Below are 18,358 nucleotides of genomic sequence, written 5' to 3'. Positions count from 1 at the left end.
TCATTGGATGTAAATAATTCTCTGTAGCTGCCATTGGCAACTTTGTGGGTTCTTTGTTATTTCATGCAACTCTACATCTATTCTTTAACCCTTTTAACTCCCCAAATACTAGATAAGAGAGAAACAAACAATACACAAGGGAAAGGGAAAAGATCTCTGAATAAAGTCAGGGTTTTCAAAGGGGGCTTGGTTAGTGTTAGACTACTTTCTGCTGATTAGGGATACCTCTCTGTGTCTAATAAGTGTAGAGATAACTAAAATGTGTCTAGTCCCTGATAAAGTAAATGTTTATTCTTAAAGGGTAGGGAAAGAGTTTAGTAGTTTCCTATACAGATATCTCAAAGAATAAAAAGGTATGGTTTTACTTCCTCCCTCCGTGGGGAAGGAAAAGGAATGGTATAATAGGGATCATATATAAAGAGAAGAAAATAATCTGTTCTTCATTCCTGCTTATCTGCTGTCACCTGCCACCTGTCACCTGCCTTTATAGATTTTGTGAAGAAGTCTCTTCCTCTTTCTGCAAGTCTGCCCATGGGAGACAAATTTCTCATTTTCAATCTGACTGTATAAATAAAACCTGTCCTCAACTCTGTCATCCATTTCTGCATTATCAACGCTTAGGAAAGATTTTCAATCCTTCAGAGATCTTGACAAAATAAAGACAAAACTTAGAAAATAAGATATTGATAAGGAATGATACAGATACAGATGTTTGCAGCCAACCATCGGAATGAGCATGGGGACCCCAATGGATGAGTTAGAGGAAAGACTAAAGAAGCTAAAAGGGTTTGCAGCCCCATAGGAAGAACAACAATATCAACCAACGAGACCTCCCCAGAGCTCCCAGGGACTAAATCACGAACCAAAGAGTACACATGTAGGAACTCATGGCTCCAGCTGCATATGTAGCAGAGAATGGCTTAGTCTGGCATCAATGCCCTTAGTCCTGTAAAGGCTTGATGCCCCAGCATAAGGAAATGCTAGGGCAGTAAGGAAGGAGTAGGTGGATGGTTGTGAGTGCACCTTCATAGTAGCAGGGGGGAGAGGTGTGAGATAGGGGGTTTTCAGAGGGGAAACCAGAAAAGGAGATAACATTTGAAATTTAAATAAATAAAATAACCAATAAAATTTTTTAAAAATAGACAAATATTTTATATGTATATGCATACAAAAAAGCAAAAAGAAAAAATCAGATCAAGTCTCATCATGTGTTTTATACACCACTCCTGATATCTACAAACAAACAAACAAACAAACAAATACAGGAGAAATAAGCCCAGTCACTGTGGTGTATCCACTTGCTCTCCACTGCAGCCAACCTCTCAGGAGCCATGAGCAAGCACAGCTGTGACCAGGAAAGAACAATGAACATTCATGTACACCTCAATATCAATTCTAAGTCAAATGTAATGCCTGGGTCCTGACAGAATAAATGTTTTCCTTTTCAAAGCACAATGTAACAGCCTACTAGGTAATTACTTTGATTTCAAATGTCTATAATTCAAATTCCCAGGATAGCTTATAATAGCTCAGTGAGAAAATGAGGAAATGCAGATGAAGTCTGTCACTGTGTATTTATACAGCCAAAAATGGAGAAGAAAAACTAGAGACTAGATTCACGAAACCTAATTCATAAGAGTTATATTTTTTAAATCTGGCTTAAATATCCCTTTGGGAAGAACTAGACGTGGAGAGAATCTTTGAGACTCTATTTAGAGGTATTATTTCAATAGTCTCTTGGGAGGACTACTTCATCAATATCCTCCTCTATTTGTCAGTTTATTTTCTTTCTATTTTCTACTTACAAGAGAAAGAAACGCCATAATGTACAGTGTCTCTGGGACACCTGCTTCTATCTGTCACAATGCTCCTGATCTACTGTAGCAATATGACAAAGATTTGCAGTCATTGTATAATTTATTACAGCGGTGTATCAGCAGGGTGAGCCTTTCAGGAATGTGACTTCTAGACTGGAGTCCTGCATCATGGCCTTTATTTACTTTCTGTTTGAAATTAATGTAGAGGACAGAGTAGTAAGAGTTTTATTCAGGACTGGAAACTACTTTTGCCTACATGTTAAAATGGCAGCTGAAACCCAGGTAGGAAGACATGAGGATCAATCCTTTCACTTAATGCTTCTTTTCAAATAAGTTATACTGTTATATATACTTATATATTATTATGTCTAACTGATTTATAATGAGAACCAGTGAGTGCACTTGTTTTCTTTTTACTTCTTGGTATTTTATTCTGTAATAATAATAATATGACTGGACTATACTGAGAGCAAGGGGATATATGTATCTTCTTCTTGGTGATTTTTCCATTTTAATGTTACAGAATGAGTTCAAAAGGAAAATAAAGTTAGAGCATAGCATTTATAAATATTTTAAACCTCAAACATTAAGAATTTTTATCTCTACATCAACTATGTCCATGTAACTTCTTCTTCTATACCCATTGTTGACATTTATTGTTTCCAGGTGGTAAACGAGTACATAAAATTTTTTCATGTTAACTAAATTGCCCTCCTTACAGAACAGGGCTCACTTGATAGCATAGACGTTTGGAGGCTGAACCTATTGCCACAGATAACCTCCTCATCCATCTGCTGCTCACACATTATTTAGGATTCCAATATCTTAATATTTTTCCATTAATCATTGTTTAGTGACTGTTTGTTGCCTGTATTCAATATTAAAGACATCTCAAATTATAGTTAATAACACATATGCATGTGTTAATAAAGATTTGGGAACTACTTAGGTCTGTATCATCATTGGTCCCAAATTAGACTTAATGAATAGGAATCTGAATTTTAACCACAGGTGTGGTGGCTCAAAATCTAAATACTTGAGAATGCCAGAAAGTAAGGATACTCCAAGTTCACAGCCAGCCTAGTCTACATGGTGAAATCTACAAGAGACACAGGTTTAGTGTGAAAACTTATCTCCAAAAAGCAAATCAACACAAAACCAAACAAAAACCCTAAATCAATTACTTTGTATTTCATGAACCCTTAAGTTTTCAAATGCATACTACAACTTCAGAATCTTTTACTTGAGAACTTCAATAATTGTCTCTATAATAACTCCAGGTCTACAGAAAATATATAAACTAACTAAACTACACCTAAAATCAAATCGGTTTATTTTGCAGTGACATAATGTGGTATTTTTCTCATGAGATAAAGAAAAAAGTAAACCCTACAAGTTCAATGATTCTTTGAAAGATCAAGTACTTGTAGCATTTTATATGTGGGAAGATTTGAGTTGTACATACTGCGATGTTTCTTATTTCCTACTCTACAACTATTTTTAATAGCAAAATTAACATAATAATAGTAATGATGATTATGATCATAACAATGATAATATAATAGTTAATTTAGCAGTAATGTCAAATATAGGCCAAAACTATTAAATAGCTACTAAATGGTATCTATAACTACTAACCCTCTAGGTGCCAATGAGCTAACTCTCAGAAACCCACATGGTAGAAGGAGAGAATTGACCTTATATCCTTCCCATTACACTCATATGTATGTCTATGTTGATACAAACACTCAAATAAATAAAAAAATGTTAAATAAGCATAAATATGCTTTAAAACTTGTAGTTAAATATATTATTAATTATTCCTATTAATTTTTAAAATTATTCCTTTTAGTTTTGTAGATTACAATAGCATTATAATATTTAGCTTTTTCTGAACTACAAACTATTCTATGTACTCTCCCTTGTCTTTCTCAAATACATGGCCTCTTTTTAAATTGGTTGTTGCTACACACACACACACACACACACACACACATCCCTAAATGCAAAATAATGTCTTACTAGACAAAACTTGTAATGGGGAAAAACAGAATTAAAAGAATGTTCTTACACTGTCCTTGATGCTGAACATGAAGTCATTGTTAAGGTAATATTTACTAATCTTTAGTCATACTATTATATTAAATATGTTTATGATAATGACTTGAATTATCTCATTCACACCTTGATCTTGAGCCTCAAGGTAGTTTTTTCCTTTTGATTGGTTAATCAAGCTCATGTTGGCACAAATGATTTTATTCCTGGACAAGGCTAGAATATCTTAATATTCCTCAGGAATAGCTTCAATGTGCTTATAATTCTTATAGAACTTACTTAGCATCTCCTTTTTTAACTTAAGAATGTGTCTATTAATATCTCCAGGTCACATTGTGTTTCAAGCAGGAAGGCTAAGAGAATTATCTCGTTATTTTCTTTTACACTAATCGCCCATGTGATGTAGTCAACAAGTTAAATGTTGCCTTAGTTAGGCTTGTTGGGAAGAGACACCATGACCAAGGCAACATCCTCTTATAAGGATAACATTTATTGCGGTTAGCTTACAGATTCAGAGGTTCAGTCCATCATCGTCAAGGCAGGAGCATGGCAGCATATCTCAATGCCACTAGAAAATTGACTTCCAGGCAGCTAGTTGGAAGGTATTAAAGCTCATGTCCACAGTGACACACTTTCTCCAAAAGGGCCACACCTCCTAATAATGCCACTCCCAGGGACAAGCATATTCAAACTACCACATAGGTCTTTCCTAAAGATAGCCTTCATAAATGTTGTGCACATTGTGTCAAGAGCTACTCAGCTCTGTACCATATATCATCCAGCATGTTATCCCTTTGTTTTCTCTGTCTCTGTCTCTCTGTCTCTCTGTCTCTCTGTCTCTCTCTCTCTCTCCATCTCTCTCTCTTTCTCACTGTCTTCTGCCTTCTTGTTACAACTCCAGAAGTAAAGGTATTCTCAATGTCAGTGTTAAGTCTCTGAAGGTAAGAGACATCCTGGCAGTTGGCAGCCAATGAATACCACAAAGTCACACTACACAGCAAACCTCACACAAGAGTTTGATTGGAAAAAACACAGGATAGAGGCTACCTCTGCTCAGGAGAGAGGCAGTCAAGAACTGCATAGAAGACAGCTTTTATATAAGGTTTCACGCTGCAGGTAGTGCTTTCCAGGTTGGCCTTGATTGGTGGAATTTTGTGGCCTGATCCTGGGGAGTGCTCAGGGTTGGTGGAATTCTGTGGCCTGATCCTGGGGAATGCTCAAGGATTGGTATTGGCTTATTTTCTTTGTAGGTCAGAACATGGCCAACTGAGACTCCAGGGGCTGGAAACATGTTGAGTCCTGCTCAGCCATGGAGGAATGTCATAACACAGTTCCTACCCCTGGAACAGAGAAAGTAGTGCATGAACCTCCACAAGTGTCAATGGCCACTAGGAGCATAAGGATTATTTAAATAAAAATGTATAAGATTTACTTTATGTTCGTCTTTTGAAGGAATATCCTCTTTGCCAAGGTTAATAACTCCATGATAATCAGAGCACCAGTCTTGGATACAAGAATAAATCTAATGTCTCAGCAAAATGGCAAAACATTTTGACCTTCAGGACAGGAAAGCTGTGGGAAAAAGTCTGAAAAAAGAGGAGAGTGTATGGGATGGGGGGATCTAGGGAGGGGAAATGGGGAAGGGGATGACATCTGAAATGTAAAAAAATAAAATATCAAAAAAAAAAACCAACAAGAATCTGGGGCCATGTGTTGCAGCATACTGATTTAGGAATAATCAAACGTAAAAGTTCAAAATTTTATACTTTCTAAACTATGTAAAATATAAGGAAGCAATATCAATTGTATAAGAAGCTTCACAGATCTAAAGAGAAAAGGCAGCTCCCCCATGAACTAGCTTGTCAGATACTAAAGAAGGAGATAGATTAGGAAGAGGTGATCACAGGGCAAGATCCCACCCATCTACTTTTTGTTTGTTTGGATTAGTTTGGTTTTTTTTGTTGTTTGTTTGTTTTGATTTAGGCTTCCAAGTCAGACTCATTCCTGAGTTTAAGATCAGCCTGGAACAGAGGGAGTTTAAGTCCAGGCCAGGACATTCTAGGAACGATAATTTCATGGTAGGGTCCTATCCACCTATCTTATTGTCTGCGATTGTGCTTGTGTTCCTTTTTCAAGAGCTAGTCCCTCAACCTAGAACTGACCTTAATGCTTGCATTTAAGTAAAATGGTATAAAAGCAAAAAGGAGGAGAGGGTATGGGATGGGGGGATCTAGGGAGGGGAAATGGGGAAGGGGATGATGTCTGAAATGTAAAAAAATTAAATATAAAAAAAAAACCCAAAAACAAAAAACAAGAATCTGGGGCCTGGTGTTGCAGCATACTGATTTAGGAGTAATCAAACGTAAACCTGGGGCAGTTACCTAATGGATATTAAACAGAAGACTGGGCATATGAACTGCAAGAGATGAACTATCCAGGGAGTTTTTATAATAGCAAGAAAAGCTCTGTCTCAAGAAGAACATAGAGAAATTTATCTGGAAAGCTATCTTGAACAGAACATAGGATCTCAGCATGTAACCCATGATTTGACTTCCAGTAGTTTGTTTGCATCACTCCCAGACACCCTTTCCTCAGAACCCCTCTCCCAGCTAAGGATGTTTGACAGAAACATCCTTTCCTATATGATAATTAGAATAGTACGGGAGGTGAGGCTTAGGGACTCATGCTTTGAGGCTTGAATCATACTTTATACATTAAACCTGTCATAATTTATATCAAAAATTTGTTAAAATCTGATACTATTAAATAAAAGGTTTATACTTTAGTCAAACAGAGGATTCAAGTAGAATTGTGAACAAAATGGTTTATATACTGTAGCATAAACTCATGCCATTTATTGACACCTTCTAACAGGGATATAAGCCCAATATCTTCAAAAGTATGGGAGAAACATGTTGAAAATACAGACTGTAAACATCTTTTATGGACTTTCTCAATTGCTGTGAGTCAGGTGAAAGAGTATAACTTCATCTGTATCATAATATATCACTCTTAAAAATAATATTTTTTAATACTTTTGTATTATAACCTAAGTAAGGTTGCTTCTATGTTGACATTATGTGTATGTGTGTTTGTGTGTGTGCGTATATCTCGTGTTAATAAAGTTAACTCTTTAGATAATATTATTAATTAAGAAAAGTGTATCTTTTGAAATTTTACCCAACCAGCTTTATATTATGACCTGACATTCCCCACAAATTTGTTTATCTCAATTAATCACCAAGATATTTATTAGAAACTTTTCAGCAATTGTTTAAGCCACAAAAGCAGAGGTCTCTTGGTGGGATTAAAGGCCTAAAATGGAAACAGGCTGCATGACTCAGGGTATGCTCTCTTTTCACAGGAGAGTGCAGACAGATAACTTGTAAAGCTCCTCAATTCCTTCCACATGAATAGGCTAGCAATAACCTATCTTCCCAAGGAGCAAAGCTACACTTCTTGTATCTTTGACTTTTGAGTCTTCAAACTACAAGAAATAAAACTGAATATTTTGGTAAATTATCTAACACTAGATATATTTCTTACAATAGCATTAATAAACAAAATAAGAGCAAACAAAATACAAGACATGTCTGTTTGTTTTCCTAGGAAGCTTAATACACTGCTTTTCAGGAGCCAAGACAAATGGCTGAGCTGGAAAAGGTGATGAGCTTCAGCTAGCACAGTTTTCCTGTAGAACATGGTGTGATCTGATGACCTTTCCCACTTAAGTTCAGCAAATTCTTTCAGTGCTTGGAATAAACATTTGATGCTTTATCTCAAATAAGTGAAATTTTTGTAATATATACTGGCATCTATATTTTATGCTTTGTGTCAAACTCAGGGTCTATTATGAAGGTATTACAATATCGATAACCTAGACTACTGTTTTTCAAATTTGTTCTTTTTACCATAGTGGTCACTGTTTTGACAGGGTAGAAATATCACTCATCAGTCTACTTGTTTTGAATAGATCTTCCCTTTATATGAGTACAGTCATTTAGTCTACCTCCTTCTAACATAGATATTTAAATATATATATTTTTCAGTTTATTTAATAATTTCATTTTGTTTGTTTTGTTTCTGCTAGTCTTGAACTTGCTTATGTAGACAGGTAAGATCTTGAATTTCTGATTTGTTTTATCCTACCTTCAGAGTGCTAAACTAAGATTCAGCATCTACCTTTACACTCAACTCTATTATTTCTTGACCTTAAATAACTACTCAGTATCTCAGCTAACAAAGCTTATTAACGTCATTGAGTTTTAGTATTATTTTACTTTTAATACTTAAAAAATAAACTGAAATATAACCATGCATTTGTAAATTGGTGGGCAGCTTTATTTCCATTAATGATTCGATTACTATAACTCGGGATTTTGTTTTCCTTAGCGTTTGATAGTCTCAATTTGCTATATGAAAATAAAGTATTTTATTTTAAATACAGGTGCACCAGAAACCATTTATTTCAGTCCCTAAAGTTTTATTTCTCTCTACAAACTGAAACATTGTATAATTTACAAATATTCCCATAATATCTTGGTTTTCTAGATGTCCAATGTAAGCTCATAAGCTAGAATAACACCATAACTTATTTAGATTGAGTTATACTGCACAGAGAGTTTGGTTTGTTTGATTGTTTGTTATGTAGACTACTGACATAATAAAGATTTGTTAAACTCATCACCTTAATAGACCTCTTTAGATTATATAAATAATCTGAATAAATATAAGTATAAATAAAGATATTTCTTAAAGCATACATGGATTTATGTTGGTATTTTCAAGTGAAAGATAGCAAAACAAAACTACGATAATTTGGAAATATCTTCACAACTTATATTAGTGACAAATTCATTAGGTTAACTCAGATGTGAAATTTCATACTTTTCTCTACTTTCCTTCATATCTTCTAATTTCTTTTAAGAAAGGAAATATTCTATGCACGCTTTGAGCTAGCCCTATTCTCATTTTATTACAGATGCACAGCAGGCACTATGCCTCCCTTATCTATTCTTTTTCTCTTTGTATGTGAATTTTGGTAGTGAGGCAAGCAGCATGAGTGGCTCCTGTTCCTTTAAAAATTCTGTGTAAAATGACTGAAAGCTTCTAAAAAATAAGAAATCAATACCTGAGCATCTGTATCTCCTGCTTGAAGGGATACCAGTTATTTTCTAGGTGAATACACTCATAGCCCTGAAAAATTGGTGATTATTCTTGTCTGGGAACACATCTCTTTTAAGAGAGTCCAGGTTCAGTAATGCTTTAATTTGCAAGACTAACCAAGCTGAACCATCACTGAAATGTATGTGGACTTAAATCAAAAGGATTGTGTTAGAAATAGACACCATTAACCCTACTGCACTATTGCTCGAGCCTTCTCGAATAGGAAAGCCAGTGGTGTAAACTATAGGAAATTACCAGGGTATAGCTGACATCTTTGAAGCTGCTGAGCTCTGATGTTGGTCTTATTTTGAAAAGCTACTTATTTTCAGAGAAATATTTTATATATATTCATTATTGTTTCTTTCTTGATTTATTCATTGCTTCTGCAACAATTTCCTGAGTATGGCAATTTATGCTTTGGAATATTTAATTTTAAAAATATAAACATGAGAAACAAATTGTCTTTTTTAAAATTTTTGTGTTTTATGTGTTCATTTATGTAGTTTTCACCACTGCACATGTTTGTGTAGTCCTATCACTAATATACAGTTTTACTTCTCAATTTTTTTCTCCACCTTATGTTTTGATACAGGATGTCTTACTGAACCTTGAACACATCAATTTGGATAGACTGGCTTTCCAGCAAGTCCTACTGATGCTTCTGTCTCTACTTCCCTACTGCTAGGTTGGCAGATATGCCAATTGTGCCCAACTTATGTAGGCACTGAAGACTGAACAGAATATCTCATGTTTCTGTTGTGAGTACCCAATAACAGCCATCTTCCCATCAACCAAATTGTGTTTTTTTATATGCTAGAAATCTTATTTCAAAAGCAAGGAAGCAACATCATTTATTATAACTGGAATTCATGTTGATACAGGTTGCATTGTCTCCTCAAAATGCATACCATAAAACATAAGTCATATTTTATAGAAGAAAATAAAGCAGAGTAACTAAATGTTCTCTATTTATTAAAAATTATATTGTAGATCTTTGTTTTTACCATCCTGTCTTTATCTCTAGTTCATGGGTATTAATTTCTGCCTCAATCTTCTTCTTACTGAAAAGAAATGTGTTTTGATTTATTTAGAAGTCTAGTTTCTTGGACTATATTAAACAAGTTGTAATATCAACTTAATATGTATTGTCTTGAATCTGACCTAACTTAAAGGTAACACAATCATATGAGTAAAAGCTTAGACTTGAAGATAATATTAAGGCAAGGCTAAAATTTTGAATATATATTTACCAATGATTAAATTATTATTGAAAAATCAAATAGACATTTGAAGACAGAGTCAGAATTTGAAATATCCAATCAACAGTATTTATGGGATTTTGCTTTGTTTTGTTTAACTTCTTTACTCTTGCATGTACACCTTGGGAGTAAGATATTATATAACGGTAATTTCATGGGTTTCTTTTCTGTGCCAGATTTGGAGAGTAATTGTTCAGCATCGTAGAAACGTCAACATGTACAAAGAAATAAAAATAATAAAAGTCTATTTACAACTATCAAAGACAAAAAAATAGACAACCCAAAATAACAGGACTTCAGTCAGCCACAAATAGAAACAAGTCTATTCACACTTAACACCAGAAATAGACAAATGCTCAGAGGATAGCTAAAACTTTAAATTCTGGAAAGAGAAATATACTTACAGATTCAAGGGAAGAAATAATGCTTGAAGGAAATGTATGTCATGACACATCATAATTATGCTAAACTCTAGCATTTGCAAAAATGTGAATGAATGTGGAGGACATAAACATGATAATAAAATACTGCGTACTAATGTCTGGGAGTGGGTGTGGCAGTAGTAAATGCAGAGATGTCCAAAGATAAAGAATTTTAAGTGGGGGAACAATTTCAGACATGTGTTGTACAATAATGTTAACTGTATGAGGTGCCAGGATATGTCATTTTCATTTTACTCTATCCACAATGTAGACATATCAAATTGTCATTTTAACTCTGAGTTTAGACAGTTACTATTTAAAAAATAAAAGTCAATTAACTCCTAAAGAGAAGCAATACTTAGCAGCAGCTGAAGAAAAAATAACACTTTGCCTACAGCATGAAACAATATGATTGACAGGAAATTTCTCATGCAAAATAAGAGAAACTCAACAGAAGCAGCCTGAGATTTTCAATGCAAATAGCAAACAACTGTGAACCCAATCACATTGAAGCTCTGGCTCTACTGTGACTATACAGGGAGATGTGGCCTTAAAGTCAGCTAAATTGGGTCAGCAGGGAGATTCCTCATCTTCAGAAATAGTAAGTAAAATAATCAGTGGGTGTGCAATTCATGAATGCAGCAACCTGAATGATCTGCAAAGAAGTAGACTGGTCAGATCAAGAAAGGAATACTGTAAGGTAGCTGGATATGTTAGCAGGCTCACATACCATAGTTACCCTTTCTTATAGTCAGATTTCAACTCATTACTCTGTTAATGGAAAGGGAAGTATATTTGTCTTTTTTTTATTTAAAATACCAGATGTAGAGGAAGTGTTATATGAGTATGATGGTTTGTATATGCTTAGCCCAGGGAGCAGCACTTTTAGGAGGTGCAGCCTTGTTGGAGTAGGTGTGTCACTGTAGGCGTGGGATTAAGACCCTCATCAGAGCTACCTGCAAGCCAGTATCTGCTAGCAGCTGTCAGATGAAGATGTAGAAGTCTCAGCTCCTTCTTCCGCATGCCTGCCTTGTTGCTACAGTGCTCCTACCTTGATGATAATGGACTGAACCTCTGAACCTGTAAGCCAACCTCAATTAAATGGTTTTATAAGAGTTGCCTTGGTCATGGTGTCTGTTCACAGCAGTAAAACCAAAAATAAGACACCGGGCTTTATAGAGACACATTAAAAGAAAATTAATTCTTATTGGTTAAATGAATAAAACTTGAGATCTGACCTATAGTGGAGGCATGACATTCCAAACAAGTCAGCACAAAGTATTGCATCCTCCTTTAACAGTTATTCAAACCTGTGCCTCTCAATAACCCAGACAGGAGTCTATCCCTTACCAATGCTGATTTGTCTGAAGACATGATAAACAAATGGGAGAATTACATTTCCCCTTACTGAACTAATGTACTTATACTCCCAGAAGCCCCTCACTTAGAACAGCTGCTTTCAAATATGTACTGCTAAGCCTGATTGCTTCCTGTCAAAAAGTCTATCTTTACCTTTACTTGTTTCTGTTTTCTCAGGTTTCTGTTTCATTGCTCTAAAATCTTTTAATACTTCTCTGAAGACTTTCTCTGCCCTTCTCCAGTTGCTGCCAGACCTGCTTTGATTATTATAACTAAAAATTGCATACATGTTTTTCTTTCTTCATCTTCTCCATACTTTCCTCCAACAAGATGCTAAATTTAAGTACTTGTATTCTTTATTAATAAAATGGACACTGAATACTGCCCTCTTAAGCAAGAAGGGAATGGCATGTGTAATGGGAATACTACTTGTTTTGGGATATACACAGACTCCTCTTCTAACAATGTACCTTGAAACCTAACCTTATTCACAAGTTAATATATAATGGAATTAATATATTCTATCCTGACCACAATTAAAATTCCCCTGTTTGGGTACAGCTTGTATTGAAATGTTATTTTAGATCATAACTGAGTACAGAGGTATGGAATTGATCTTCTCTGAACTAGTTTTGTACGCATGTGCAATAAGACAAATTGTGTTCCCTGGGTCAGCATTATCTAAGAATTTCTGTGCAGGGCGCGCGTGTAGTGGTCTCGCCGGCAAAAACATACACACACGCGCACACACACACACACACACCAGAATCCTTCCGTAGAAACACGTTTATTTCCCTAAACCAAAATGGTGGCAGAAGACGACCCCCAGCCCTGGGAAAAGCCCTTATATACCCTAGAGCGGCGTAATCATCTCTGATTGGCCGCAAACTCGTAGCACGCCAAACGCCGTGGGATGGGCTTCGCTTTGGCGGGCTTTACATGGCACATGCGCACTTTATTTGTTTACTAGGAAGAATTATGGCTGACAGCGCCACCTAGCGATGGCGGACTTTGCCAGCACCTGCCGCGGCTCCCAACAAATTTCCTATTCATGTCTGCCTTTCTGTATGTTATTAAAATTTTCTGCAGCTTTGATAGGGAAATGTATAGTAGAAAACAAATATGTCAATTAAAAGAAACCTATCATGCTGTGTGTCTTAGCAACAAAATACCTCCTTCTACAGCGCTTGTTTTTTATAACCAGTGCAAAACAGTTTTTACCTCACTGAAGCTTTAGTGAATTTTGTTCTAACTCTTTACCCTGAAGTAATATCTATTCTTGATGTTGAGGTGTGCTTTTTGTATGCAGCAATAGGGTGCTGTTATCATATCCAGCCTATATATCTATGTCTTTTTATTGAGAATTTGATGTTATTGATATTGACAGATATTAGTTAACAATGATTGTTCATTCCTCTTATTTTGTGGCAGTGGTAGTGCTGCTTCTCTCTTTCTCTTTCTCTCCCTCCCTCCCTCCCTCCCTCCCTCCCTCCCTCCCTCTCTCTGTCTCTCTCTGTCTCTCTCTGTCTCTCTCTCTCTCTCTCTCTCTCTCTGTGTGTGTGTGTGTGTGTGTGTGTGTGTGATGTGCTTGTGCTTCCCTTGTTTTCGTTTTGCTGATGTGCTATTATTTATTTTCTGTGTTTTCATGCATGTATATAACCTTAGATTAGATTTTTCCTTCTAGCTACTTCTGTAGGGCTGGGTTTGCAGATAGATATTGTTTAATTTTGAAATAACTTATCTTTTACCATTTATGGTGATGAAAAGTCTTGATGAGTATAGTAGTCTCATTGGGCATCTGTGGTCTCTTAAGATTCTGCAGCATATCTGCCCCAAGCCCTCGTGGGTTTTACTGTCTGGGATTTAGAACTCCTATTGAAAAGTCAGGTGCGATTTTACTAGATCTACCTTTATATGTTACTTGTTTTTTTTTCCTTTGTCAACTTAAAACAAGTTAGATTTATCTGAGAAAAGGGAATCTCAATTTTAAAAAATGCCTCCCTCAGGTTGATGTGCAGACAAGTATCAGAGGAGGGGCATTTTGATGAATAATAGATGTTGAAGGGCTCATGGGGTAGTGACATCCTTGGGTAGGTATCCTAGGTTATATAAGATTCAAACTAAGTGAGCCATGAAGACCAAGCCATAATCAATGTTCCCACATTGTCTCTGATTCAGTTCCTACCTCCAGTTTCCCTCTTGAGTTGGCCTCAATGATAAGCTGTAATTGAGACATGTGAGTGAAATAGATACTTTCTTTCTTGAAATTGGTCTTAGTCAGCATTTTTATCACATCAGACAGTAAATTTAGATGCATTTTTCACATTACAAAGATATTTTTTAGAATGTAGTATTTCTACTTAAAAATATGCTATGGAGCAAGTTTGAACAAAGGTTCTCAAAGAATCTCAGACATAAGATTTATCAGCGATTGTAATTTCTAGGAGTGTCAACTTCTCTTTATAAGGCTTTGAGTCATTGAGGTAAGAGACACCTTCCAAGAAATGATTAGCATGTACAGGGTAACTGTAGGGAAGAAGGCTATAATCACACTGTCTCTGCTTCTGTCAGGCTTAGTTATTGTTTCAGCAACTGTAATGACAGCAATGACAGGTACAGAACAGAAATGAAGATGGAGAATAAATTATTGTCTCTTTTCCTTTTGCTTTAATAAGTAGATCATCCAAGAGCATTCTGTTACCAAGAGAATTCTGCGATGTGTCACTAAGAGTACCATCCTCACTATATACTTGAACAGCATTCTTAGCTGACTTACAGTTGTAATAAAAATAGAAAAGCTCATCCAATTATGAAATTTTTATTATTACAAGCCTCATTTAAACTGTATAGAAGCATTTTAACTAGAGTCTGAGATAAAATAGAATAATAAATCCTCAGTTCAACAGAATAAATTAATTATATTATGAGATTTGTTAATATTCTAATAAAACAGAAAACTATCATTATTTTTAAGCCACTGTTTTAAAGAAAATGGATTAGGAATATTATTATAAAATAAATTATTCATAAATAGTATATGTAGACAGTAATAGTGCATATTACATATAATGATATATTAGTATATACTAATAATACTGTTACTATATACATAGAGTATATCAATAGTATGTGTATATTAAAATCTCTATAAACATTTCAGCCAACTCTATACAATAATAACATGATTTTCAATCAGAACAAAGCTACAAACAATAACAATCTAAAGATGCATCAAATCCATGAGTGTGTGAAAGGCTTTAAATCTAATGCTATTTGACCAATATATTCACTGTTTAATTCTTGTGGATGTTCAAGAGATAATATACTCTAAGTGAATAGTACACAGAAAAAAAGGCATTTGGAAATTTACGTTGTCAGAAAACTCACTTCTGATTATAAAACCCTATTCTCTAACATTTCAGTTTTCAAGCACATAACACTTTCAATACTCTCATTAATACTATCTTATCAAATTGATTAGTCTATTCTGTTTGCAATAAGACACCACCTAGGTTTAAAATGATTCCGCAACTCTTCAGTCTCCCCTAATTGAATAGTGAGCTGAAATATTTACAGCTCCTTTCTCATGCCTTTGTACTTGGAAGTTTGACAGCATCAGTCCAACAATTGTTCCTACCATATTTCATCAAGGAAAAGAAAGTACAGATGTATCCAGAAAGGATTCTCTCAAGAGTAGTGATGCTTCCCTGACTTTCCTTTTCTTCTGCATTGTCTCATAATTTTTTAACTGTATATGTTCAATTTTATATCTTACTTGATATATTGTGGCATTTTGAATATTTAAAACGTCTTATTTTAGATCTTTAAAACAGTACTCACTCTGTTTCCAGGGTCTTCTCATTTTAAAAAGTCCCTCCATTTGAATAAATAGTGATATTTCAATAACTAAAGTAATTTTGTTTTCCTGGTCTGATGTAACCTCTTTCTGTACAATGTCTGTACTCCTTGGCTTTGAAAAATGAAATCTCTAGACGTTTTTCCATATTCTTTCTTCTATCTCAGTCTTCTACCCTGCAAGTAAATGATCTTTCCTTCTGCTGCTTCTGCCCAGTGAAGAACCTTTCTCTTTTGCTACTGCCATTCTTCTTGCCTATTCTGCCATACCTTATCTGAGGACACCACCCTCCTCAGGCCAGACTCCAATCTCCCTCCCCAACCCACCCAGACAAACCTTTATCTATCCTTCCTGTCATTATCACAGAGTCCCTGTCATTTGGCTCTTCCTTTTATCTCACCTTACTTCGTTCTTCCACTTTGTGAGATTTCCAGCCCAGGGGATCTGCTCTACATCTAAGTTTCTTCTCTTCTTGCCAAACTTTGTCAAATAGAAAAGCATTTGGATTCCAAAACTTACCACAAAGAATGTCTGTACCTTACACAGTCCTTTGACTTTATTCGACATGATAAATATGTAAAGCTACCCTTATTTTTTCACAGACAAGGAACACCTCCAGGTATCAGCTCAGCACATACAAACATTCTTTGAGGGCATTATAGGTATCATAACCTAATTGGTACTGTAGCAGTTCCAAGCTGTGCTAATTATGTTATTGTTAACTTGATACAAACTAGAATCATTAGGGGAGAGGGAGCCTCAATTGAGAAAATTATGTCATTGGACTGGTCTTGGTGATATCTGTGGAACATTTTTTTAATTAATGATTGATGTGGTATAAGACCTAGCCCACTGTGGGTGGTATCATGTGATCCTGTGTTCTAAAGAAAGATAGGATGATCAAATAAATCTGTACGTAACCTCCCATAGATTCTTCTTCATTTCCTGCCTTTTAGGTTTCTGCCTTTATGGAATAGAGCCTGTAAGATAATAAGCCTTTTCCCCCACAAGTTGCTTTTATTGGCAGTGTTTATCACAGCAGGAGAAAGAAAACTAGGACACAATCCCTGAATCCTAGTGAAATTACCAACACAAGTCAAATGTTCTCCAAAAATGGCATATGATTTTTTGTCTTTTGGAAGGAATGGAAGAGGTTGTTCTGAAAGTGCTAAAAGTGGTGAATTTGACAAGGCCAAACATATTACTGAAAAAGGAAAGAAAAATCTAAGTTTATTACTCAACTTATCATGAGCCAAGGGAAAATATGCCCCAGAGAGTGATGAAGAAATTAGATATTCACCTTCACATCATTTTTCACACAGTCACCAATATTACAAAGAAATATCTTCAGAAAATTAGAGAACTGCTCTTGCACTCTGCTAAGTGGAGTTATAAAACCATCCTTCAAGGTTTTATTTTTTATTTCTTTTTTTTTTCAAGGAGTGTGGCAGAGTTTTAGTGACAGGACCCAGGACAGATGGAAACGACCTGTCTGGATTTCCTCTGCTCTACTATAGTACCATCTGTCCCAAGACCTGCACCAAGCAGCAGGCCTGGGAAAGATTTAGTGCCATATTCAAGATTTTTTAATAATGTAACAAGGCAAATAGTATCAAGTTAAATATCTAGTGCTGACAACATCCTTATGTCAGATTCCTCAGGCTTTGTGAGTTTGTGGGCATTGACATCTACAACCCCAGAATGAACAGAATTATCTGCCCCTTCCACTATCAGTCTGATGGAACACAAAGTGCAATGACCAATCTTGATTGACGTCTTGACACACATAGAAAGAAGGAAACCTCACATGAGTAATTGTTTCTAGGAGATGGCCATATGGGTATATTTGTGGAACAACTATTTTATTGCTATTTGATAGGAACATCCACTTCTTCACTGTTAGTGGTTTTACTCTTGGGCTTATGGTCCAGGATTGTATGGGTTGGCAGATCATGAGCTATAAAGAGCAGTCAATAATGAGTTTCCCTGCATGGCTGCTCAACACATCTAGTTAACCTTTGTGGTTGCCAATTCTGCTTCTATTTTAGCTCTTTCCTAAACTCTCTCTGTAATTTTACCTGGAAGTGTAAGTTAAAATAAACGCATAGGGGCTGGAGGGATGGCTCAGCAGTTAAGAGCACTGACTGCTCTTCCAGAGACCCTCAGTTCAATTCCCAGAGGCCACATTTTGGCTCACATTCATCTGTACTCAGATTTGTGCCATCTTCTAGTGTTTCTGAAGATAGTAACAATGTACTCACATATACAAAATAAATAAATCTTCAGCAATGACAACAACAAAAATAAACGTTGTGTTTTTCATAGTAACAAAAGCAAACTGGAACATAGGTTAAAGAAGTCAGCCTATTTCATGCCTCTTAGATAGCAGAATGAAATATTCAGTTATACTAGAATTTGCTGTAT

The 18,358-nt window shown here is 35.5% G+C and overlaps 1 protein-coding gene and 1 non-coding gene across 2 annotated transcripts in view; both read right to left on the bottom strand.

The window, feature by feature from the left end:
• Lrp1b (LDL receptor related protein 1B) overlaps positions 1 to 18,358 on the bottom strand; it is a 1,533,520-nt gene that overhangs the window by 315,062 nt on the left and 1,200,100 nt on the right. The window lies entirely within an intron of this gene.
• On the bottom strand, positions 17,375 to 17,505 carry LOC114610263. Its single transcript, XR_003709666.1, has one exon. It is a non-coding gene; the product is annotated as a small nucleolar RNA SNORA55 (small nucleolar RNA).

The sequence above is a fragment of the Grammomys surdaster genome, unplaced genomic scaffold (genome assembly GCF_004785775.1).
Source record: "Grammomys surdaster isolate TR1022 unplaced genomic scaffold, NIH_TR_1.0 126035, whole genome shotgun sequence".
Classification (NCBI taxonomy): Eukaryota; Metazoa; Chordata; class Mammalia; order Rodentia; family Muridae; genus Grammomys; species Grammomys surdaster.
Note: the sequence above shows the minus strand (reverse complement) of the source record. Positions and strands in the feature narration are given on the sequence as shown.